Source organism: Falco rusticolus, chromosome 1 (assembly GCF_015220075.1).
Source record: "Falco rusticolus isolate bFalRus1 chromosome 1, bFalRus1.pri, whole genome shotgun sequence".
Classification (NCBI taxonomy): domain Eukaryota; kingdom Metazoa; phylum Chordata; class Aves; order Falconiformes; family Falconidae; genus Falco; species Falco rusticolus.
Window position 1 is genome coordinate 122,529,128 of NC_051187.1, and position 25,360 is coordinate 122,554,487.

General features: G+C 45.1%; 1 long non-coding RNA gene across 1 annotated transcript; it reads left to right on the top strand.

Moving 5' to 3' along the window:
- The first annotated feature begins 1,876 nt into the window (after positions 1-1,876).
- LOC119152955 lies at positions 1,877-25,135 on the top strand. Its single transcript, XR_005105990.1, has 3 exons — positions 1,877-2,077; positions 10,486-10,619; positions 25,102-25,135. It is a non-coding gene; the product is annotated as an uncharacterized LOC119152955 (long non-coding RNA).
- Positions 25,136-25,360: the final 225 nt, after the last annotated feature.

A 25,360-nucleotide genomic window follows, 5' to 3' on the forward strand; every position in this document is an offset into this window, starting at 1 on the left:
GATTGTCTTCCTTCTTGCTGGGGCTTGTAGGTAAAAACATAGGTTGTCTTCTCCAAGGCGATTCTCCTGGGGTTTTTTTCCTGGGTTCAGTAAACACTAAGGGTCCGGGTCTGACAGAGTCTGCATCGTTTGGTGTCTGAGCTCTGCCTGCACGGGACTAGGACTAGTTTTACAGCAGCCTAATACTAACCCAAAATACAGCATAAATGTCTTAGGAATCACTTGAGGTGGGATGCCTAGAAGTACTGCCATTCCTGAATTTTCTGCAGGTGTTTCTTTTGATCTATGCCTTACCACTAGAGACTCTCCTGGTATGAAAGGGGTGGTGATCTTTACATCCCTTTGTTTACTTGCGTTTTAAAGTAGCTTTTAATCTAAGAACTTAGCCCTCTGCTGTTACTCAAGAAGCTCTGTCATTGAAATCAGGAGTTTTGGCTGAATACCTATTACCATGATTGAGTCAGTCTGTACTTTGTGGTTTTAGATAAAATAGAAGCATTTTAACCTGAAATTTTCACTAAAAGAATCTCTAAATGTAACAAGGGATTTTAAGAGCAAATTGGTATTTTTAAACCTTAAGTGTGCTTAGGAAATAATTGTTTTAAAATGCCATCATGATATAGCACTAGAACAGCTTCAGGGCACCTCTGCCTTTGTACCCTCCTGCAAACGTGTGAGTCTGTTTAATGTGGAATCACAGCATTGTTCACAGATTTTTTACAAAGAATGTAATACAAATAAGCTTTACAAACAGTAGACCTGGTGTGTGAGATGTATTTCAAGGGGATAACCGTGTCTAAATTGTACAAAGTGATGTGATGGGCATGGTTCTCCTCAGTGGCCCATTGAGAACATTTTGTGGCTGCAGATAAGGGCTGTTAGAAGGGTTCCAGTGGGACCAAAGAGCCACTTCAGCTGCCAGACAGCTGCGGTGCCTCTGACCACCTTGTGTTAAACCCAACCTGATCTGGTTAGTCTCTAGATATACAGGCCCACCTACAAAATACGATATGTATAATTATATTTATGTGGGCCCTGGGCCAGCAGTGAGAAGCACGGGTGGGTGAGTTAGTATGTTGAAATGTGCAGATGTGACAATCAATATGCAAGCACATTAAGGTTTCCGTGTGTTTTTAATTAAAAACTGTGCTTGCTGTATTCCCTGGGGGGACCTGAGGCCTTTGTTTGGGGGGGTGGGGGGGTGTTTTTTGCACGTAGAATTACTTTAAAGGGCTTCCTGCGCAGGTTGTACCATTATTGTGAAAATGAGAGTCGCTTTTGTAGCCTCCTCCCTTCTTTATTAGGTTATCTCTTGCCTCAGTGATCCTCTCCCCAATAACCTCTAATTATCTGTGCCAATGGCAGCAGAGCAATCCTATTCTGTCCCCTTGGGCCACCTCAGCCCTGAATGGTTAACACTTTGTGAATGGTTAACTCTGATCTCAGATAACTGGTTGGGTTCTTGCGGGAAGCCCAAGCCGATGACATTATTTTAACCTTTTACCTATATAACTTTGCCCGTAACAGCTACGGTTCCCTCTGCTCTACCTCCCTCGCACGTGGAGCGAAAGGTTGAGGTGTCATCCCAGCAAAAAAAATAACGCTTGTTACATGCAAAGGACATATACCTGTTACCTGCAAAACTCTGCCTTCCCTGACGCATCATTCTGCAGTCTTTGCTGCTTAGGACGCAGCAGAGACGACCACTTTAAGTAGTTTTGCAGTTTATGGATGGGTACATGTTGCTCCAACATGCGGTGTCACAACGGAGTTGGCAAAGACAGCCTGAAAGAGAGTATGGGCCCGAATTGCTACAGCAGTCTGACGAAATGCTGTGGAAAACGCAATGTTGCAAGTCAGGCAGAGGTGAGCCGCAGGCACGGAGCTGGGAGCGTGGAGAGGATGAGTCCCCAGACCCCAGGAAACTCAATTTGCCGGAGCCTTAGAGGGCGTGAAGGTCGGAACGTCTACCTGCAGTGTGGGAAGCCATGCCCTGCCACTCCTGCCAATGGTGCTGGTGACCCCGAGAAAGGAGCCCAGCTCAGCCTAGCTGGGCAGATTTAATGTGATCTGCAAGGTCGGGATGCACCTTTGGTGTCTTTTGCCTGTCAGTGGGTTTAAAATACGACTTGAGCCCACGCCAGGCTTGATGGACCTGACCTCATCTGCTCACAGAAACTCTATAAGACCTGGTGGATGGTTGTGGGAAGGGCACCTGGAATATCTTGGCTGCTGCACACATAGGCCATAGGGATGTGACCGTTGGGTTTGCAGGGTTTTCCAGGTGGTTTGCACGCACAGCTTTGTGCAGGAGGGGCTTTTGGGCACATAGCTCAAGCCTGTGCTTTGGTGGAGCACCGTGCAGCGCACCAAGCTGTGCTTGGAGAGGTGTAGGGCATGAAGAGGTGAAGGGCCATCAGATGGCCCTCAGGAAGCTGCAGTGGGGTTCCTGTGGCAACGGCTCCAGTTGTGTTGGTGGAAAAACGATGTTGAAGTCTATCCGTTTTTTTGTGGCACTGGAAAACAAGAGAAGATGATGTACTGTCCAAGCTAAGGCAGTTGCTTGCAGACTACAGTTGTGCTAATAACATTTTTGGGGGTTGGTGAGAATGGGAAGAAAATGGGAGAGATGGAAGTAATTTTGGCTTCAGGTTTTCTTCTGCAACAGAGATCCCAAAAATCCACACTGGCTTGAAAAAACCACTCCTTTTTGCTTTAGGTCTATTTAAAAATTACTTTTCTTATAGAAGAGTAGTTTGAAATGACAGGCTGAACTGTGTTGAAAATGTCAAAAGGAAAAAAGAAAACGTAGTGGTGAGTAAATAGTGAGGTGGAGGCCTGAAACTGTTGAAATTGATGCAAATGTATGACTAGTTTTACTGAGCTGCAGGAAAAAACCATAATGACCTACAGATCACGGGTTTGAAATCTCTGTGTACGCCGCCAGGAATTAAAACGGTAATTGTTCAGACAAAATTATTTTCAGCATGAAGGCTGTTGCCTTCAAGGAATACTGCCACTCTGCTTATCCATCTTAAGATTTCCTCTCACTCAGCCTGAGGGCCAGCAAGACAATTGGGTAAAAGGGACACTTAAAAACAAAATAGGAAGGAAATGTCTCCTTATGTAAAGCAGTCAGGCTGTGAAATGTTCTGCCACAGGTGACTGATTTGTTGTTATTAATTAATGTAGCACCCGGAAGGTTGCTCTTGGACCAGAGGTGCTAATAGGTTCTGAGCAAACAAATGTTCCCCCTCTAAGGAGCTCGTTCTGGGTTAAAGGCTTTGGCAGGGTAGAAGGAAACTGAGAAGCTGTAGTACAGCTTGAGAGATGGTGGCCCCAGCAGACCTTTTCTAAAGGTCTTTCTGAAGGCTTTCTTCGTGTAGCAGTGCATTAAGAAAGCGTGGAGATGGAAGGAAGCAGGAAAATACAGAAGCGTCTCAGGAAGGCAGTGACTGAGTGTGGATGTCAGCAGCCGGGAGAGCCTTTTAGGTCTGAGCTGGGAAGGGAGAATGGCAGGTTGAGGACCAGGGTGAGGGGATGGGGGCAGGTGTGAGCTACATCTGTCACTCAGGTGGGACAGGGTCATCAGTGCAAGTGAAGAGCTGAGAAAAGAGCAGTGTGGCAGGGAGTAAAGGCTTTTAAGGATGTAGGGGAGCAGCTGGTCCCGTACCAAACAGGTGCTGGGAGTGAGCCCAGGAGCATGATGCCCAGTTGATATAGTGGGCCCCAGTGCAGGAGGAGCAGGTAGGGTTTGAGGCTCCTCTCAGGACTGTTTGCTTGCCCAAGGAAGGGCCCTGCAGGAGAGCGGTGTCTGTTCCCCTCTGGATTCTTTTGAGGGAAGTACTGGTGCTTGCTCTGAAAGGATGCCGAGGTATTTTGTTCAGCAATATGAACACTGTCTTTCCTCTCTTGTTCATGGAATAAGCTTTGGCTGACAGATTTTGTTTGCTTGGTTTTGGGGGGGTGGTGTGGTATTGTGATTTTTGTTGTTCTGTTGTAGTAGTGGTGGCACTTGTCCTAGGCTGGAAGCAAGATCAGCCCCTGTGAAAATGAATACATTCTGATCTGGTGGCATGGGAGGATAAAAGGAGAGCTGTGGGGAAATGAATATGGTAAAATTTCCTTGGATGAAATCAGCAACTTTTTGTGCAAAGAGAAGTGGTGGAAAGGTGTGGTGTTAGAGTCAGGGGCCAAACTGGGGGAAATAGTGTCTCTGGAAGAGAATGCTGTTGTGATAAGGAAGACCATCCTTGCTACAGGATTTCTCAGAGATGATCTTGTAGCATCAATTCAGGAGACAGGTGTTGATGAACTCGTAGGACTGGGCTAGGTGGAGAGAAGTTGAAATGGGAGGGAAAAGGAAAGGAATCAAAAGCAGAATAGGATACAGAACGGTGAGAAATAGCACCATGCTAATGGATAAGAGAAAGTGAAGCCAAGGAGCAAGGTCCAAAGTGTAATTACTGCTTGCAAACCAGATCAGGTCACAGGCTAAAGCAGTGTGTCAGGAAAAAGCTTAGGGAGCTGGTGGCCAGAAAGCAGCTATACATTAGATCAGGAACTGGAGAGAAACTGTTTGCAAAGGGCATCCTAACTCAACACATTTGGTCTGAATGGGAAAAAAAGGGCTGTGAACTGAATGAAGTTGTGATGACGATAAAACACACAGCTGAAGGATAAGGTGGTTCCTCAAGCAGAAAATGGAATTGCTGTGGATGCGTGTGTCAAATTGAGAGGACAGAGGAAGAAAAGTCACGAATATGAAGGCTGGTGGGAAGGAGCCAGGTGAAGTTCAGATAACACAGCAGAGAAGAGACTGTACAGGGCTACATGAGGACGATGGAGATAGTGGGGATTGCAAGCAGCAGCAATACAGCAGAGATGAACCACCTCCTTAAGTCTGTCCTCCTCCCTTTCTTGGGTTTGATCCAAGATGAGGAGTGTGAGAAAAACTAGATACTGCACTGGATTTTCAGGTCAGGATATATTTGTCTTTGTAAATCTAGCTGCAGTGCTTGAAGGCAGAAGCCTTGAGCGTAATTAAGCATCCTTTTCTTGACTCATTTTCAAATACAGCCATCCTCTTTCAGCTGAAGTGGGTTGGGTTTTTAGCAGAGTGTGGAATCACTTCAGATTTAACTGCAAACAAAACAATGTCTGGTTTCTGTTTAGACCTCGTGGTCCATAGTGTAGTTTTACTCACTCTCAAGTTTTCCCTGCTGGCTTGTGACTCCTAAACAGAACAGATACTTTCCCTTTGTCTCTCTGAAACCATTCTGTCACGGCTGTCTGGGGAATAAAATAAACATGTAGATGCCACCTGTGAGATAAAATATACCTGTGGGGACATGTGAAAGAGCCTGAGTGTTGAGGATGCATACACTGACATGTTACACTTGGCCTTCTTTGGAAGCAAAGTAAACAAATAGGATTATGCAGTGAATTAGAATTAGTTTTGCAAGAATAGCCGTATAACCATTCCATAAACCAACTTAAGAATGCAAAAAAGATGCAGAGAATGATAATAACTTAATACTCCCTTCCCCTTCTCTTTCCCAACCTCTCTTGAGATGAAATCTGATTTAATAAAATAGTATCTGCTAATATATGACAGCTCAACAACCGAATTCCTTTGTGCGAATACTCTGCTATAGGTGTATGATGTCATGCCAGCCTAAGTATTCTTAAATATTTTTACTAATACCCACATAGGAGGGAGGGTTGTACAGATTTATCAAATGAAACCAATTTGAAAGCTATTCTAATAAATTTGATTTCTTTGTGGAGACAAACTTTCCGTTTTCATGCAGCGACACATCTGTTTGCACCGTACTATGTTAACGTGCTTTGAGGGTGGTAAGTACAAACACGTGTAAACATAAAATTAATGTCATACCCAATCAGCTACAAAGTGAATTAATAAATGGGGAAAGGTGATCCCTTTTGAAGACCAGTGTAAATACACGGTATTTCTGTGGACTGTGTTACCAGTTTACCAGAGTACCTCATCGCTGTTAGGTAGTACCAGCCCAGTGGTCTGCAAAGAAGAACTCGGTTGGTACTTGATTTTAGAGAAGAGGAAAATTGATACCGAGCATCTTGGTCAGGAGCCCTGAGAGAACCCTGGGTCTAAAGGTCATACCAGAATTTCTGTCCCTTTATAGTATGTTAAACTATCTGGTAGTATCTAAACCTGGCATGAGATGCAAGCAAAGCTGACAGTTGCCCAAGGGTAGACAGACATTGGTGGCAAAATGATGTCCTGAAGAAAGAGCTGGGGGGACACACACATAACACACCAAGCTGTTTCTCCCTTCTCTCTTTGCCCCAGGTCAGCAGCAGCACCATGTGTACGTATTGTGCAGGTGACGAGGAGGGGAACAAGAGCAGGCTGAATGCTGTAGGCATTTCTGCATGCAAAGAGCTGAGCTGAACTGTTGCCTCCCGCTCCTGGGCTCAGGAAGCTCACTTAGCTGTAGTGCCACGAGCCTCCCCGAGGCAGCAGTGTCAGAGTCCTCCTGCTACCGCTCTTCAGCCAAATTGTGACCCTTCCAAAGGGGAGAGCAAAGCGTGTCGTTCCGCTTCACCCTCAGCGCAAGCGCAGTCCAGCTGTGCCTGGCCTGCCGAGCCGTGCGAGCGCTCAGGGCCACCCCGGTGCGACTGGTACAACGGGGCTGCCAGAACAAAGTCGAATTTCTGCGTCGGTGTAAGAAGGAATCAGAAACCACTCGACTTGCAATGCTGGACCGGAGCACTGGACGGAGGGGTCACAGGCTACAGGCCCAGGCAGGCAGAAAACCCATGGCTTGGGCAACCTTAGATAGCGGAGCTGGGATTACACCAAGCAATCTTTTAATGAAGTTAATGTTCTAGAACACATGGCTATTACAACACTTGTGGGGAAAGAGTGGCTTACTTGAAATTCAGAGCTAGGGCCCAGTTTAAATTGTTGGCGGTTCCACGGGAGGCAGAAAGGGAGAGAGGGCCGGATGGGGTGTGAGACAGGCTTGATCGGATTTGGATTCACATCAGAGAGTGGTGGTGGAGCCCCGGTGGCAGTGCCCTGTGTCAGTGACCACGGCTTTCCACGGGGATATTGGGAAGGCACGTGGACCAGTTCAGCGTGGCTGGAGCAGACCAGCGCTGCTGTGCCAGTAACAGCAGAGCACAGATCAGCCCAGGACATGCAGCCACACTTCCATCAGTGCGCTGGAGCAGCTGCCGTGGAGTTCACGGCATCTGTGCGCTCTGGTGCCAGTGTGAAAGAGAAGGGGACAGCATCTAAGCCAGCCCTACATGACAGCGTTAACTTGGCACAGCTTCTTACACAAATTTTGACTTAGCAAACCTTAAGCTGCCACCATCTGATGCAACGTAATTTTTGATAAAATAGCAGGAGTTGTGAAACTAGATTTATTGTGAAAGCACAATATCTATATAGCCTAATACGTAGGGTGGTGACAAGCTGGTGTTATGAAAACCTTTTAAACGCTTTGTATGGAAATGAAGATGGGATCAGTGCAGAGCAAGTGTTCTTGCAGCTGCTGGAGCTGCTCCTCCACTGCATCCAGCCCTTGCTGGGCACAAAGGGTGGATGGCCAGCTACGTGCAGGCCTGGGTAGGGATGGAAGGTGCTCCTTCGGTGTCCTGGGTGAAGCAAAGCCAGCCAAACACTCTGCTTCAGGGAGTGTTTCACAGCTGTGCAGGCTCTGCTTTTTAATTGCCTATGATTTCCAGGCTTCGAGCTTGGACTGTGTTCTTGCTGACCTCAGTGAGAGCTAACTGCAATGATTCACCAGCAACAGCAGCCCTGGAGAGCTCCCTGTATTATGGCCACAAGAGCAGTACAGCTCTATACGTCATCTGCATCTTAAATATGTATCTGTGCTGTACCGACTGTCCAGAAACCTAGGTGTCCGGTAAGAGTACGTGATGCCTGAAATGCAAGTGCAGATTAAGGCTGCGGTGCAGGCAGGCAGAGGAAAAAGCAGGTGGTAGAGCCTCTTTGGAACACCTGAACTTTGCGTTGAGGAGCCGAAAGGTTTGAATTACATCTGATACAGGCAAATAACTTAATTTTAAAGGATAGTCACCTCTATGACCTGGATTATGTGAGCAAAGCACAGCTCACTTCAGTGGCAAATCAACAGTATCATTTTGCATTAAATGTTGAGTGACTTTATAAAAAATGAATTCCAAAAGCATGTAAGAGGCACGGAGTATGTGCTATGTGTGGGGTGCACTTGTATGTGTGGGGGTGCCTGTGCTGGGGAGGGAAAGGGGAGCAAGGAGCAGGGAGGGGCAGGCTTGATTGGATGTGAATAATGGGCTTGATTTCCAAGCTTTTCATCACGAAGCCTCTTCCAGACTGAAAACTTTCCTGTTCTTCCTGTCTAAAAGCAGATTTCATGGCAAAACAATTCCAAGACTTTGGCTGTCATCCAAACATACTTGGAGCTGTAGTATTTTAGCTGATCAGCAGGCTCCTTTCATTTTTCTGTCATGCAGCCAAGATCTTGCTGTATAAAGATAATCCCCAGTTCAGCTTTCCCATCTGAAATTACTTTTCCTTAGGAAGGAGTGCTGTAGGAAAAATAGTGTTTGGCCTTAGTGAATCTGGGATTTCTGTAGACTGCTAATGGATATTACAGAAATGTCTGAATTTGTTATTTGATATTTTTATCAAATTCTTGATTGTTCATTAATTATAAATATATAAATAAATGTCAGCTATATATATATATGACTTTTAATAGGAGTTCAAAAAGCTGATAATAAGTAAGTTCTGCCTAAAACCAGTGGGTGACTGATATTTGCATAAACTTCTGTTTAGGGAGCCTCTTCCTTGTAAAGGATCAAGTAATTTAAAATCAAATCTTAATTATTATACACCTTCATTGTAGGGAATAATACTGTGGGTTTGTGGGAAGAAAAGTCATGTGATGGCAAGCCATGTGAAATGAAGTTGCACACTGTACTGTCACTACATCACCTTTTTGGTCTAGGCTGCATGTGTCTTGCATTTTTTTCTGTTTAAGGGCAGGATCCAGAAACTCATTCATACAAGTAACCTGACTGTGGGCAACAGGATTGTCTGCAAGGGCAGGATGCACGTACCCTGAAATTAAAACAGATTAGTTGGATGGCAATGTATTAGAAAGTACATTTTTAATTTATTTGGGTTATTTGTTTTTTGTTTCATTGAGCTCAGCTCCCTTGTTCTTCGTCATTAAAAGCTGGGGAGGAGACAGCACGGTGAGCCCAGCCTTGCAGGGCTGAGTGCTGGGGGCTGCACCTCTGTGCTGTACAGGCTTAGACCAGAAGAATTGCTTCTGCTACTACATCCTGATGGTGCTGGGCAGATGTTACATGCCTGCAGTGAAAACAGAAAATTTCCAGTTGTTTTTTTTTTTTCTTTTCTTTTTTTTGCATGGATGGTGGCAGGAGGGGAGCTCATGTCACTAAAACAAACAATAGTCTAAAAGGATTTGAAATCACTTTATGCATGACTTTTTCTGCATGTGGATTTTACCCCCTCCTCTAACTACACTGCTCAGAATCTCAGTCAGCTTTCGTGTCCGATTTGCTTACTGATTATTTTGCAAGACCATGGCCTTTGATTCTCAATGCGTGTTGCTTCCAGAAAGCAATAATAACTGAACAGTTGCAGTGGTCTGGATTACAGGCATCTGCATTAGCTTGTGTTGATGACTACTGTAATGTATGAGTTCCTGTATAGTGTCTGTCCTATTCAATGACTCTGTGGGGATACTGCTTTGCCTTCAACAGGGCAGCATTATTTTCTGCAAAGAAGAGAAGTTAAAATGTGTCCATGTCCCGAATTCCTTTGCACTATCATTTTTATAATCCAAGGATTATTGTATGCTTCCACTAGAGTCTCCTGATAGATTGTACCAAAATGGCCTTATCGGTGACATTCAGAAGATACAGGGGTCCCCATCCCCCCCCCCCCCCCTTTTTTTTTTCCCCCCGCCCTTCTGGCCATGACTGGATCACATTCACAAGAGGATTGCTGGCTTTCCAGTGACAGCAAGGTTCCCTCTGTGCACGCTTACCTGGGTGACATTTCTGCACTTAACTTTTAAGCAGTGTTATCACTTTGCAGATTTTTGTAAACAGTAAATATAAAGTACGTGAGGAACTGCCAACAGCTTCATGTAGTAACATGGAGGGATTTTTACCATCCCCCAAAGGATACAGATTTTCAATTCATGATCTTCTCTTTATTCAGTAGGCAGTTTGTGTGTTTTTTAGAAACATAATATTTCCATTCAAATTGGACATGACTCCTATTCTGCTTGTGAGAAAACCAGCTCAGGAAGCAGCACTGTATGTATAAACTAACTTTACATTTACTTACTTTTACTTCACATCCTGTAAGGCTGGTTTCCTTCCCACTTTTCTGCGTACCCTCCCCCCATATTTTTTGGATAAATCTCAAATCTGACACGTTTTCCCCAGGGTCCTGTTGTTCCTGTGGTGATCCCCGCGGCTCTTCCTGTCTGCAGCCTAATAATAGCTCAAGCTTGCTCCAGCAGTGGGACAACTGTCCAGGGAATGCCATGTAAAAGTCCGGAGAACCTCTCATCACACAGGTGATACCCAAGTTTTTGCCCAAACCTTGCATCTAGTCCTTTTACTACTGTTTCACCTGGGCTTTATATGGTCTCCACTGCATCCTCTTGCAACACTGTGTCATTTTTAGTGTTTTTTTTTTTTAATTAAAGGAAAGTGATGCTGCTTGTTTAAGTCTGCCTCCTTCTGTAATTTACTGGTCCTGAAGTTCCAGAAAGTCTTTGTGCTGACCAAGAGGTTTGTCCATGGTGGATCAGTGTAGGAGGGAGGCTTTACCCAGGAAAAAGACTAATTTGAACAAGTTTCCAGTATGTCTCAGGGTGTTCAAGGGAGCTTAAATTTACTTTAAAAAAGAAAAAATAAAATCAGCACAAGTGGCACCCCTCACCCCCAAGTTTACAAAAAAAATAATTTATGAAGGACAAAAAATACATGTCACCACTGGAACTCCAGATTTCTGTTCATCGGTTTGAAAAGAGAATAATTCCTGGACCTTGGTGCTGTTATCCTGAGATTTTGTAGTCACTAGTGGGAATCTGAGTCTGAATTCCAAAATTTCATCTCATCCCTTGATGATCATTAAGTCTGGAGAGTTTTTCTGGGTTTATGCCAGTGTATCTGACAGATCCTAACACCAGTTCTTGTTTTTACAATGTGAAGGAGCCGCTGGTCTTCTCTTCCCCGGCACTGTGCAAAGAGCAGAAAAGAGAGCCCGTCCCCTGCTCAGATGCACTTTGACCTAATTTTGACTGATTCCGGGAAGAGCAAGCGCTGCTGAAAGCTGCTGGGGAGCTTTGAGAGGAAGAGGACACAGAGGAGCTCTGTGTGACAGTCTGCCATAAGTCAAAGCTTAGTCACGTATTGGCTCAACACTGATGACATCGACCACTCTACATTCAGCTGTAGCTTTGTTCCTTCAGATACATTATTGTTAGGGAGGTTTTTTTTTTGGATGGAGAAAGATCAGCTAAAACATCAGCTTCAACACCTCATTCTGCTTAAAGTAACAAAAAAATCCCCAGAGCACAAACTCCTATCCCAGTCTTTGCTTGCACATGGATACTGTAGACCTTTTTCTTGAGAAAAAAGAGAATCTTTTTTGCTTCCTTTTGTTGTGATCGCATACAGAGGTGAACGAGCACATTTTGTGCTCTGGTTCCAATTGTGCTGTAGGAATCCTGAAAGGTTATGGAGGGCAGAAAGGTCCAAGTATCACTTTAGAAATAAGAGGTCTCAGTGCTGATGCCTTAGTAAGCAGGGAAAGGCCAAGGGTTATGTTGATGACTTTGCCGTGAACTTGACCGTGAGACCTGCTAGCTTAGATGCTGGTTCATCAGTGTGATTCAAGCTGTGGTGTCCCTACATCACTTCCAGGAATGTCTGCAAGAAAAGAAATTCAGGAGTTTGTAAATATGTGAGCAACAAGAGAGTAAAAAAAAAAAATAATCAGTGTTATGGCTGCAACAGGAAGACTAGGTTTTATTGACTCCTATTGCAAGAATCTTATACATGAGTAATTATACAATGGAAACGGCCAGAGCTGACAAAGTAAACTGGAGTACTGACCTTATTCTGGTTTCAAAATTTTTACCACTTCTTGCATTAAGCAATATTCTTGCTATTGGGAAGCGTGTAAAAAAGAATGCACAGTGAATGGGTGGTGGAGATTTTTTGGTTTTGTTTTGTTTTGTTTTTTTTTTTAGCTAGTACTCAAGAAGTGACTTTAGTACTAACGGGAGTTACAAAAATACCAGCTACAGTGGTCTACTCGTGAGTGGAGCAGCACAGCCAGGTATGGGGAAGGACTGTTTTGCCAGGGCACTTACTAACCAGTGCAGACATGGCAAGGCTCCTTATTTTTCTGGGTGAAATAAGCCATGCCAGCTCTTTCAAGTGTTGTTGTGTTGACGCTAAGGACCCTTGGCAAACTGTTGATATGGGATTATATCTTTTTCCACCTTTCCCTGAATTACATCAGGGAAGTTTTGCAATGTAGATCTGAACTGTTTAATTCAAAATAGAAGTAAAGATCCTTGGGTTTTCAGGCTTATTCTCTAATGAGTAGGCACTGGAGCAACAGAACAAATGCATACTTTTATCTTGCCACTTCTCATTGAAATCTTAGTAGTAGGCATAGAGGCAGAAACATTTTGGGGTTTTGTTCTTATTTGTGGTATTCGTTTTGCTGTGTGGGCAAATCAGTGCACTTCTCTTTGCCCTTCTTTCTCAATCCGTGACATGGAGACAGCCCTGCTCTGACATTTGGGATGGCTGGGCAGTGCCACTGCGGGTTAAATCCCAGGGTAGTTTCAGAAATCTAAAAGGGTCAGCATCACTGTGACTTAGTTGGGAACAGTCCTGGTCTGAGTATGCATCAGCAGAAAAATTTACCTCAGGAGGGTAAGTGTGAAACTGCAACTTTTCTGCTAGTGATGATAGCCCTGAAATATGAGGAAAGATCTGTGTTGCCGAAGGAGATGCGCTTTTGATGTAATCAAAGATGCAAAGATGTTGTGGTTGGTTCTGTGGTAGCTGTAGATCTGGAAGGAAATTAGGAAATGTGGTTGTGAAAGAAAAGATGATGTTGACCAGAGCCCTAGGAGACGATGACCCTCTTTTCTGTAGGAAAACAGGGATTGACTGTTTTCTTGAATGATTAGAAATAAGATATATTCAACTTCAAAGGGACTTCTTCAAAGGCTGGCTGAGTTATACCGAACACACCAACCTCCCCCCTCCGCAGCCACACTCCAGCTTGCCCTCTGGGCAGCCCTGTGACTGTTGCTCTCGGCTGGTTTGCTGCCCCATCACCTCCCATCTAAGACTCAGAGGAGATGCTGGAATGATAGCTGTGTCTGCAGGCAGTACTTGCACTGTGGGGAATTGTGTTTCTGTGAGACCAGAGGCTTTCAGGCTCTCCTACTCTTGCTCTCATTCCTCTCTGCTTTGAAGGGAACAAAGTGCATGTGAATGACTCCACTGCAGGTTATATGCAGATTGTATCTTTTTGCAGAACTACCCTGACAGCAAGGAGATATCAGACAAAATCTCTGCAGAAGAGATTTAGCATGCTGTAGGGCTTTGGTCTGACGTGAGGTGACATGTTACCTGAAAAGTGAAATCTCAGAGAGCATTTATTGGAGTGATAGGAGACTGGTGTCCTCGCAAGTGCTAGTTTTTAGCCCTCCGTTCCCCATGCAAGCCCTGCAAGGACTCCGTGCCAGGGCTTTCGCTGCACAGCTGCTGGCTGGCGTAGCTGATATACTCCGTTTCTTTCTGAATGGTGCTTGGGGTAGGAAGGGGTCATCAGACAGCTGATGCATGCAAGGAGAGAAATGACAACTGAAAATTTCCTCCTTTCAGTTTTAAGTCATTGGGATTTGCAGGCTGCCATTGACCACAGCTGGCTGGCCGCACAGCCCCGGGAAGTTTCTTAACATAGGAGAAACTTGTGCTGACACAGAGTGGGTCAGGACTTCCTCTTCTCTCTTGCTGCATCACATGTGTAAGAGGCTGATGATCTGTTGCACCACGCGGTGGAAGCAGGTGGCTTCTGGCAGCTGCTGCTGCTGCACCTCTGTCTCCAGAAGTTAGTCCCAGCGTTGCTCCCGGGTTTTGCCTCTGTGCTGGCCAGAGCTTGCTTTGGTGCAGGGCGGTATGGTCCAGAGCCCGTCCCTGTACCTCTCTGACAAGGGGGGAGCAGGAGATGTAACCCTGCAGATGTAAGTCATAGCACAAAGGCGAATTGGCTCCAGGAATGTGCTGCAAGGAGTGTCACGCCGGTGCTCCCACTGTGGCTTCTCCCCACGATGTCCTCAGGGCTTTGACTGGGACATGCTCAGTCCCTGCAAAGCAGAGGCCAGAGCTGCTGCTGGAGAAGTGCATCACATTGATGTTGCCCTTGCTCCCAGAAGTCTGCTGTTCAAATTCTGATCTGAAGTGGGAAGGGAATTAAGGATATTTCCCTTGGGTGTTTATTCTCCCCTCTGTATGTCTGGACTGCTGCTTAGAGCAGGGGGAGAAAGGGCGAGGGCATGTTTGTGGGTCGTCTTCTTGAACCTGGGGTGTGTAAACCGTGCTGATGTTGTCCTTAGGAGGAGAGCTGGGCATGGGAAAGGAGGTTAGGGTACGTGCTGGGATTAGGTGACTGGAATTTTAGAGGGAGAGCAGGCAGGAAAACTGCTGCCAGGAGAGAGGAAGGGTATGCCTTGGGAATAAAGAACAAGGAAGACGGAACGCTTGCCAAAAGAGGGAGACTGGAACAGGGAGCTCTTGGTGTAGAAATGAAATCTGTGATCACTGATCCAACATAGCACCTGGAAGTAAGGGAGCGAAAGACTCTCTGCTGATGGAGAGCCTGCCTGGAAAGACATGTGCAGGCTCACCAGCCTGTGGTTTGTGCTCACAGCCGTGGTGGGTCTGAGGGAAAAGCCAGACTTTTTCTCCGCTGCTGTCTGACCATTGGCCTTACCACGTATTTAAACCAAATAATCAGTTAAGTCAGCAACCAAGTTTTATAGCCTGGGTTTGTGCAGGGGTCTGGTACTGCCCCATCTCCCCGATTCCTGATTGCTGTATTGGGTGTTATTTCTGTTCCTGTTTCAGACCTGTGATCAATACTTTAAGACACAGAGTCTGTGCACTTGTTTTTTTCAGGTGTGTCCAAACTTTTCTGACCTTACTGCAGCACATAGGTGCCTTTTGCTTCTTACTCTGTTTGTCTGTCTTTGATGGCATTGGAAGCTTTCTCCCTTCCTCCCACAATTAGCTGAATTTATCTGAGTGCTTGAAGCCTGGGCAGAGCGGTTTGGTTTCAGGATTGCTGTAGCACAGCTTGATCCAGTCAGACCTCAGACCCCCGCCTTGCACCACAAGAGCTCTCTGAAGCAGAAGTTCCTCCTTAAAGGCAGTTGCAGTATTAGGATATCTTTGTACCACAGAGGACAGCTCAGGACTCCTTGTTTCTTTGACACATCCTTGAAGAAACGTGCCAGTGCATGCAGAAACCCGAACACTCTTTCTCCTGGACTTCCACAGGGAGCGTGGATGAACGTGTGGCTCAAGCCCTCGCTGTATCAGACTGCTCTGGCATGAAGTGCTTCCCAGCAGCATGGCTGTAAAGTGGCAAAGCTATGAAACATCACTGCAGAGCGAGGTAGTGAATTCAGAAAGCAGCTTCATCCTTTCTCAAGAGGTGTCAGCTCTACAAACAAACTTTTCAGCACTATGTTCCTCTCTCTGGCCAGGAAAGGCAGGGAATAGCCCACCTGGAAACAGATGTACCCTAAGCCCTCTTCTGCATCCCAACTCACTGACATATAAAATCCTTGAACTGACCCCAGGGCAGATATTTTTTTACCCAGAAGAGAGGGCAGGTGCCAAGGGTTCAGTGGACTTTTACCACTGTTGTTGAATTTACACAGAGGATGGTCTGGTTTTGACGGCTGCTATCCGCAGTGCAGAAACGTGAGAGCTGCCTTCGGATGTGTGGGGTTTAGAGCTGGGGGCTAAATCTCTGTTCCTATTGCTATGTGCACCTGTGTTAGGAGAAAGGAAGCAAGAGGTATGTCATTGCCGTACAGTTACAATTAAAAATGGAAAATGATTTCCAACCCATCATCTTTAAATTAATTTGCAAGCCTTGCAGGTTCCCCAGTCCGCTGTCTGTAGGCACCGTGCCTGTGTGATGTGGATGTGAGTGGGTAACCATACAAATTAAACAATCCACACTGAATAAGCTGATAAAGCTATTCTAGGGGAGTAGGAGCTACTTGAATACCTGTCTTTCAATGTATCACTGTAGCTGGCATTTTGTCTGGGTAGTCACGGAGTTTTTCCTCCTAGCTGGGCTAGTCAGGAGGTAAAAGATGGACTACTGTGTACAGACCCATGTGAGAGGGTAGGTCAGAGCTGTGGTTGCTACCTATAGAGACTAAGTGCTTGCTTGGAGACGTAGTTATGACTGACTTCACTGTCGTGCTCTCCTCTCCTGTTGTGCTCTGGCCAACTGCGTGTGAAGGACTGTCACAGCTCTTAAAACGTTGTTGCCCATCTCCTTGTGGGTATCCCCTCTTATTTGTTATGGTTCTGAAGAGCTGTGTCTCCAGAGGGATAGTGATGGAGTGCCCTGCCACTGTTGAAATGCCACAGTCAGCTGAAAAGCAGCCTTGCTTTTTACCTTTATCTCACCCAAGCCCCAGGTGCTCTTCTTCCCCTGTGCTTGAGATTTTTGGTTTGTTTTGTTTAAAGTGATAAAGGCTTCATAATAAAATCCAGGCTTGTATTTTAACCCCTTAGCACCTGCCATAGAAAGGAGATCCTAAATAAAGAAGATAGTTGATGGTTTACTTCACTGTAACACTGTCAGGACAGCCCTTTCTATCGGTCCGAAGGTATCTGGGTATCTATCCGTCCGAAGGTGTCATGTGCAGCTTAGCACTATATTACCCACTCGTGTCTCACTGAGGGTTTATAACTGATGCTTGTAAAGTGCTTTGATGGTAAAAGACTGTCTATGTTTGAGATATGGATATCAAGATTATACTCAGAATTCATCCATCACCTATCTGTAGATGCTTTGCATTGCTTATTTCCTAATGAAAATGGAAATGCATTTCCTGGAAAAGGGTAGCATAACTGGTAGAGGAGTAGAAGAGGAATACAGAAGCTTGCCAGCAAGCCTTGTGAGTCCAGGGGTGGTTGAGCCTTGTGTTGTATAATGGAAGTCGATGCTGGTGTTGGATGTGTGACTGAACGTGATCTTCCACAAACAGATGTGAGGAACATAAGGTAGCAAAATATAGATACTCAGATGAGCTAATATTACAGCATTCCCATCAAAAGAACACTCAGACACTTGGTCTTTCAACAGGTGGTGTGTGCAAGTGGCACATCATGCTTGTGCATGTATGAGGTTTCAAAAATTAAGCTGCTGTGTAAGTGAAGCTAGGTAGGGGGCCAGGGAAGAGTAGTTTGTTACAGCAAAGGGTCAATGTGATTTCATATGACTTTGGAGGCCTGGGGGTGACTGAGCTTCGCTTTGGGCTCAACTCATTATGTAGAACTATGTGTAGAGATCAATTGTTGATCCTAATTTCTTCCAGAACTTAAAGGTTAAAGGAGAAGTTTAGTCTGTCTTGACATAAATGAAACTTGCAAGCTTTTTAAGAAGAACACTGCATGCTTTCTTGAAGGAACTGGGGAGGAGTCAGATGCACTGACATACAGTATTTGGCATTTGATTATGCCTGAAGGTACTACAAGGTGTGGGATGCTCCAGTGGGTAGACAATGTTGGAAGAATTCCCTGGAGTTGGAGACACCTCTGCTTTTCCCTTCCTGCAGGACAGTAGGGGTAGCACTAATCAACCTCCCACCTTCTAATGGCCACAAATGATAAGAAGAGACCTCTACATCTGTGCAGTGATGCTGCCTTGGAGCCCAAAGCAAAGGCAAGTCTTTGCTCAGTGGCTCATCTGCTGCTCTTCCCTTGCATGTGATCCACACGGAGTCCTGCACAGCCTGGTGTGGAGTCCTAGATCTGCTGTATTATTGGAGGGCAATAAAGCTAAAGCACAATCTGGGTCTGAAGAGCTGCACCATGCTGTGCTTTGCTGTGACAAGGAGGTAAACAGCCACCGAAGGCTGAGCCTCTCCAGCTCCTAGTGACTGCAGAGAGAGAGCTGTGTTCGTTGCGCTTCTCAGGTCATGCTCCTTCTTTGCAACGATGCTGGATAATCGGCTATTCAAAGCCATCTGAGCTTGTTTGTCTATGTAGAGTATCAGCTCTGGGCTAATCTTGCCCCTTATCTAATCGTCTTGTACCGCTGACAGCACTAGCGCAGCGATGCCTCTGTAGCTCTTAGTCATTTGGGTGGCAGTTTGTACATATGCTTCCTTTATTTTGCTGCACTATGTGAAGATGCACGTGAGCTGCCTGCAGGGTCTGGGCAAACTGGGTGGAAGAGCTCTGGAAGGCTTCACTGGGTTGGGGTTTTGCACCCAAGGTGCAGGGTGAAGGCTTTGTCATGAGAATGATGCTTTTCCCCTAGCTTCTGGAAAGGTCCTTGGTTTTCTTTCCTTATAACCTTGCTTAACCCAGCAGCTACTCGTGAGGGTTTTAATTTTTGATTTGTCTCTCCTGGCTTGCAGCCATGCTCCTGAGAGCCAAACTGGGAGTGATTCCCAGTCCAGATGTGACAGTAGCTCTCTGGGAGACCCTGCTGCCGAGAGAGAAGTGGAGTATGTGGAGGGTTTTAAGTAACCCGATAATGTTGGTCTCCAAAGTCCTTGCTAGCTTGCTCTTTTTATTCAGCCTGGAATTTGGATTACCCAGCAGTGCATCTGTCAGCTCAACCCTGTTACTGGTTACATACCATAGTCCCCTATAGGAGCCTCAGATAAATGTTGTTTGAAACACTGCATCTTTCAACTTGGTCCACAGTTTACCAATATGATCTGCAACCTGTGTAAGACCAATAATTTCTAATACTATAGAATAAATGTTCATGCCAAGACTGGCTCGTTGTCCTGGTGCGGGAGATGTGGAAAAACCGTGCTGGGGTAGCAGTGTAGCAGAGGAAAGGGCTCCTGGAAAATGCGGTCATGGTGTGACAGCAGCATGCAGACTGTCAATGCACAGGCTCTCGCTGGAACAGAAAAACAAGTTAGGAAGTAATGATTAAGATATTAAACACAAATTTTCATCCAGTAGTGGGTTTACCTTGATAATATCTGCTTCCTATCCACAATCCAAAGATTTTGCTGTTGCTATTGACTTTACCTGGAAAGCACTATGGATATTATCAGGACATGTAGCCTGATGAAATTTAGGATGAATATAGCATTAGATACCTGGTGCTTTAGTTATGATGTTAAAATACTGATAAGCTGTGTAGTCACTACATCCTGTACTTATTTGGAAGCACATTCAGTCAAAGATACCGATTGCATGCTTCTCAGTTGTGCAGAGATCTTTTGATTAAACATCTCTCCATAATCTTTCTGAATTTCATTCGCACTATGTACTTTCAGGTGCTGTACATATAAGTGAGAATATTCCCCCCTTTGTCAGTCTCTTGACAAACCTGGATATTGGTTGAACATTTTTTTTTCTTTCCATTCAACCCAAGCGTTCTCATTCACTTGTGAAGTTTGTAGGAAATCAAATATTATGAAGTACATGTAGTTTTCTGAATAAGTCTACTTCAAATGTATGCACACAAACTGCATATGAATAAAACAAATAAAGAAAAATTAATGCCTACAAGATAGCTTCATGCTGAAAACGAATGTTCCATAACCATCCTGAAACACAGCATATGAGTTCAAGATTTATTTCTAATACTTGCAAACAGGAAACAGAATTACTAATCCTGACTAATCTACCCCAAGAAAGTGCTTTTCTATGGCCTGAAGGACTGAAATAAAATCCATTTGTTTGTTTGCTTTGGAAATAATCGGGTTTTCTGCGTGGAAGGAAGCAGGGCAGAAATGTGGCTCCTGGGGAAGAAAGGGGAATTTAACCGGGCTGCAAATCCCCCTAGTTCTCCCCAGTGACCACATCTTCTCACTCTTGGCCCTCTTCCCACTTTGCAAGAAAAAAAGGATCCTAATACAAGGTTTTGTAAAAAAACCCCACACTTTCCCTAGCTGAGAAGCTGGAACACTTTTGTGCCAGAAAGTTGCTGAAAGACGGAGCAAATGTACATTGAGCTGAGCAAGGGTGTCTGAGGAAGAACAATGAACTCTTTCTTTTTTTATTTATTAGGGATTTAGGTCTGGATTTGGAGTTGCTGATTCAAAGAGGAAACATGAAGCAAATTGGAGCTGGCCTTCTTTTTAGCAGACCTTACCGTGTGAAAAGCTAGGGGAATCTTGTCCTGGATTATCAGTGGAAGTAGGGCTGAGAGAGTCAGAATAACCTCAGAGTCCCTCAGCACCAAAAGTTAACTTTTTTCTGTTGGACTGGGAGTCATTTGTCAAGAATTTTGATGCCCAAAAGTAATTACATAGATCTTAAAATTGGAATGTTATCTGGAAGACACAGTTTCCTATAAATTTGCAACAGTATTTTTGACCTTTCACGTTGAATTTGTTTCATGTTTTTATTTCTTAAGGGTAATCAGCTAATTACTTTTACAGTTGTGGTCTCAAATGAGTGAAAAACAAGACTCTCCATCCAAAAAAACCCGTATCTAGACTTCTGCTTCCCAAGATTTAGACTGCTCTTCTTCTATCAGGGGTGCTACGCAGCTGCAATTTGGTGAGGAGGCTTTTTGTATTTGCAGGGAAGTCCCTGCTTGGCAGGAGGGTGCTGCTGCTCTGCCAATGTGCCACATGCTCCATCAGTGGAAAACAGATGGTTTTTTTTCTCAAGAATTTTTTTTAATATCATGAAGAGTTAGGATACTTGAGTTTTTTGAAATTGTCAGAGACACTTTGGTCAAACCCATTTGCTTTGGTACTGTGAAACTCTGTGGGAAACTTTTATGGATGCTGAAGGGGATGTTTTACTAGCTGGAGAACTTGTGTTTGAAGGCATACACATTCTTGAGTTATATGTGTATTTAAACTCTGATCGTACCAAGGGTAGATATGAGCGTGGAAAACCAGTGCCATCTTACTGTAGATAAAAACTCACTAAGCAGCAATAGATCTTCTAGGCAGTACACTGCACCTGCTGTGAATTATTAATATCCTAACCTAGATTCTGTTGAAACTAAGGGAAAGATTTTCATCAACTCCAGAAAAGGCTGAATGAGGCTGTTAGCTGGCCCCGGTGTTCATGTGCGTACGTAATCACACTAAAGGACTGCTAAAAATTGAGTGCTGGCTTATTAATTGCTATAGTGATAAGGCGGAGACCTTCCTGTATATGGCCTGTTTGAACTGGTTGAAAAAGGTTGAAGACAATTTCTGCATTCCCCCCTACCCCTTTGTATTTCCATTTCACAGTTCTTATCAAATTAACCTGTCAGAAATGTCCTTGTCGTTTGCCACCCTATGCTACAGTAGGCGATAACAAATTTCAGGAAACATCTGTTGCCATGCTTTAGCTGGGGAGATTTTCCTGAAGTTTAGGATAATGTAGCTTTTACTTTGTGTTCTGAATGACTGCGTGATGCTGCTGGATGCCGGCACGTTTTTGTGGCATTCTAGGCAAGCTCAGACTGCCTTCTCATGGGAGGGAAAATTCCTGCACGGGACAAAACTGTGCCCTCCGCTGCTTTCTGGGAACATGATAAAGGTGCTTTCATCCCTGTGAAAGCAGGACATCCCATAACTCAGCGTAGTTTGTGACTGTGGCTGCTCCAGGGTTTATAGCCTGGGCTTTGAAAGGGTTTTTCTCCAGTGCTTAGCAGGGTAGGTAACCATCAAGAGGAAGCTGCATCCGACCAGCCTTTGAAGGCAAAAAGAGAATATTAAGTGTACTGAAAGAAAATGAATGAACTCGTATTTTTACAAAGCTAAAAGATGCCTTTCAGCTTCAGCCCTTACCACAAATGGTTTGGGATGAGTCGGTATTCCGTAAGAGGGACTTGCTGCAGGATGCACCTGGTGTAAAGTTGCTTTCTTCCCAAAGGCAGTGCAGAACATGGGGACCATGTGTGCTCGCCCACGGGACACCCTGCAGCCCTGGCCCAGGAGGTCACGGGCCAGCTGAAGGCAAAGCAGAGCTGTGCCATTACGGAGGATAAAGCAGTTGCTATGAGAAGAAAAATATTATCCCGCTTTCTGGGAAGGTTACTAGCTCTTGGATTATTTTTTTTTTTCCTTTATTTTTTGTGAACAGCTAATTTTAAATTTCAAAATGTACTGATTTGTTACCAGCTGATCTTTAAATTGTTGCCTAAGGGTTACCTCTACTATATATCGCCTGTTAAGGTGCCTTAGTCAAAGAGACCAGAGGGAAGTTTGCATTTGCACTCTTGTAATGTGAAAGAGCCTACACAAGCTGCGCATTTGCAGTGTTGTTGTTGTTTTTTTAATGTCAAAACCTGAAGGGGAAGTATAGGATGCCAAACTTTTTACCACATTCGAAATTTGTTATGCAATTGTGAAGTTCGTGGTTTCACTCTAAGACTTTGTGGGTTTAGCGAAAAGAGCAGCACCTGTATTTAAGCTTGGAGGTGTGCAGTTAATAACTTAAACACAAAAATAAGTAAGCAAAAACTTCCTTGTCTGGGCTTATTAGGTAATTTTCAGCTTGTCATTAACTCAGTCAGGTCAAGATATCTGTGGCGTTGCTCAAGGATTTGTGCAAAATGGTATGTTTTAACCCTTAGTAATTTCAGCTGGAAGTCTATTTTAATCTTGCTTTTTTTTCCAAAAAAAAATGAACTCGACACTAATACCCCTGGGTCCTCATTCTCCATGTAAACTTCAGGCAAATAAAAGTTAAAAAAACCCCAAACCTGCCCTAAATATGTGGGGGGTTTCAGTTGTGTTAGCAAACCATTATGTAATGGAAATGGCATGTGTAACTAGAGTGGTACTGGCTGCCACGCAGGTGAGATGGGAATGCGAATGCAGTTTTCATTCTCGGGCCACCGCTGCAGCTGGGAAGCATGGACTCTTCCGTGGCTTTGGGGTGACCGTGACCACCTGTTGCCCTTTTTACACAAAAGCAGCCTGTGCCAGCCAGCAAAGGCGAGTGCTGACATCTCCAGAGAGAACAAACAGAGCCCAGGAGAGCAGCGAAGCACCCTGGCACGGTAGCCTGGTTTAGAGTACATGGAACGCTTGCAGCTGGCACAAGAACCCTGGGCTTCACACGTTGTCACTGAGTGACTCCTTAGTAGTGCCCACTGATGTGCAACCTCCTGTCTCATGTAGGGTAGGAGAAAGGAAGCAACCTTCCATGTGCCTCTGGGCAGGAGCTGGAACACTTGCTAAGGGAGGACAGCTTGCAAGGACAAACGTGCTCCTCTATCGGGCAGGTGCTCCTCTATCGGGCAGATGCTCCTGCGTCCCGTGCCAGGGATCCCTCTGTTCCAGCTAGGCTGTGGTGCTGCGCGAGGCGATAGAGGGTGGCACTCATGGCAGGCCATGGCTGGAGCCAGAGAAGATCAGGGGTATGATAAAGTGAGGTCTCCGTGGTGGGTAACTGGGGCAGTAGGTGTCCTAAGCATGGTGGTGGGACAGGCTGGGGAAGCACCGGGTCAGAAGTGATGGCTCGACCAGCTTGCGCTGTTCAGGAATGGGATAGGGGACCTTCTGTTCCAAGAAGTACTTGTTGTCCCAACCGTAAAGCTTGCTTGGGTCCCTGCATGACGGCAGAGTGCATGCTAGCCAGTGCAATGGGCAGGGGAAGGGTGCCAACACCCTGTAGCTATTTTGTGTAGACAAATGGACATACGCTCAACATGTAAATTGATAAATGGTGGTTCTTGATAACAGAGATGTGTCCAAAAAATGCTTATTGTCCACTGATTATCACCACTTTACCAGAGAGAGGCCTGTTCAGCCTGTTTTTCCTGTCTATTCCCTATAAACACAAGTTTGCACAGGAAGGTTTGTTATTCCCAAGCCAAACCTATTTGTTTTCCTGTGCAGCAACAGCTGAGTGAATCACCCCATCACAGTAGGGAGAGTGGAATTGTTTCCACCCATTTCCAGAGACAATACGGGTGATTTATAATGAAGGGCTTTGACAAGTTGTTCTCTTAATCCCTGGATTGGCTTTTATCCCAAAATGAAGATGTAGTTCACTGACTACCTTGTTGTGGAATACTTTGATGGGGTGTATGTTGGCCACCCTGATGTTATCCAAGTCCTACAAGTCTTTTATTAAAAATATTCCCAGGGCTCATCTTTCCCCACGACATTAACCTGTATGTTGGCTCTAGTTCTCACCCTGTCTAAACACAGCCTTGCACTGAAGCATGAAGGAGTGGGCAACCTCAGTTTTGTAGCCAAGAAGGAGCATTAACCAAAGCCTGAGCTACTCCGGCTGCCAACCTGAACTCCCTGCACTCATCTCCCTTTCCCACAGGAGCCAAGCACTGGAGCAGACCTTGCAACACGTGGGTATCCTAATTCCAGAAGCCTGTGCTGCTTCAGTGTCTTTTTTGTGCTCAGTGGCTTACACGGGTGGCTCCTGTGGATCTTCTCCCTCTGTTGAAGCTAGGCAGCTGATAACCTCCAGGGCTGGGTCACCCATCATCTTGGACTGGCATCTGTAGCCTTGCCTTGTTTGGTACTTGATGGGCTTGGGCAGATGAGATGGGGGGCCGTCCTACCAAAAGCAGAGCTCTGCTTACACACATGGTTTAAGTGTTGTGACGTTAGGTGTTATATGAAAATGCAAATGACAGAATGGATGTACATGTCCCAGTATGCAGATGTGTTTTGTAAGAAATGAGATTCATTGAGGCTTTTTTGAATGCTAGGCACTAATTTAAAGTCAGAGCATTAAAATCACTCTGTACAAGCTCTTTGGCTTTTGGAAAGGGCTGGGTTTTCATTAATTCTTTCTGCGTTCCCTTTCTGACCCCTGTAGGCACTGACATCGAGTTGGAGGAGCCCAAATAAATCCTCACAGTGGTGGAGCATGTTTTTTAGCTGGCAGGTTTGGGAAGGTAAGCATGCTCAACTTAAGATATCCTTTAAAAGCAGATGTCATCTGCCATGACATCTGGCCTGCTCCTGGGGCTGAATTTGTGCTCGTGCACCAATGCTCGTTAGAAATAGTTGTTAGGAGATGTGGGTATGTGAAGAGTGTGAAAACATTCTGTGCATTTGGAATTCGTGGCAGTTGA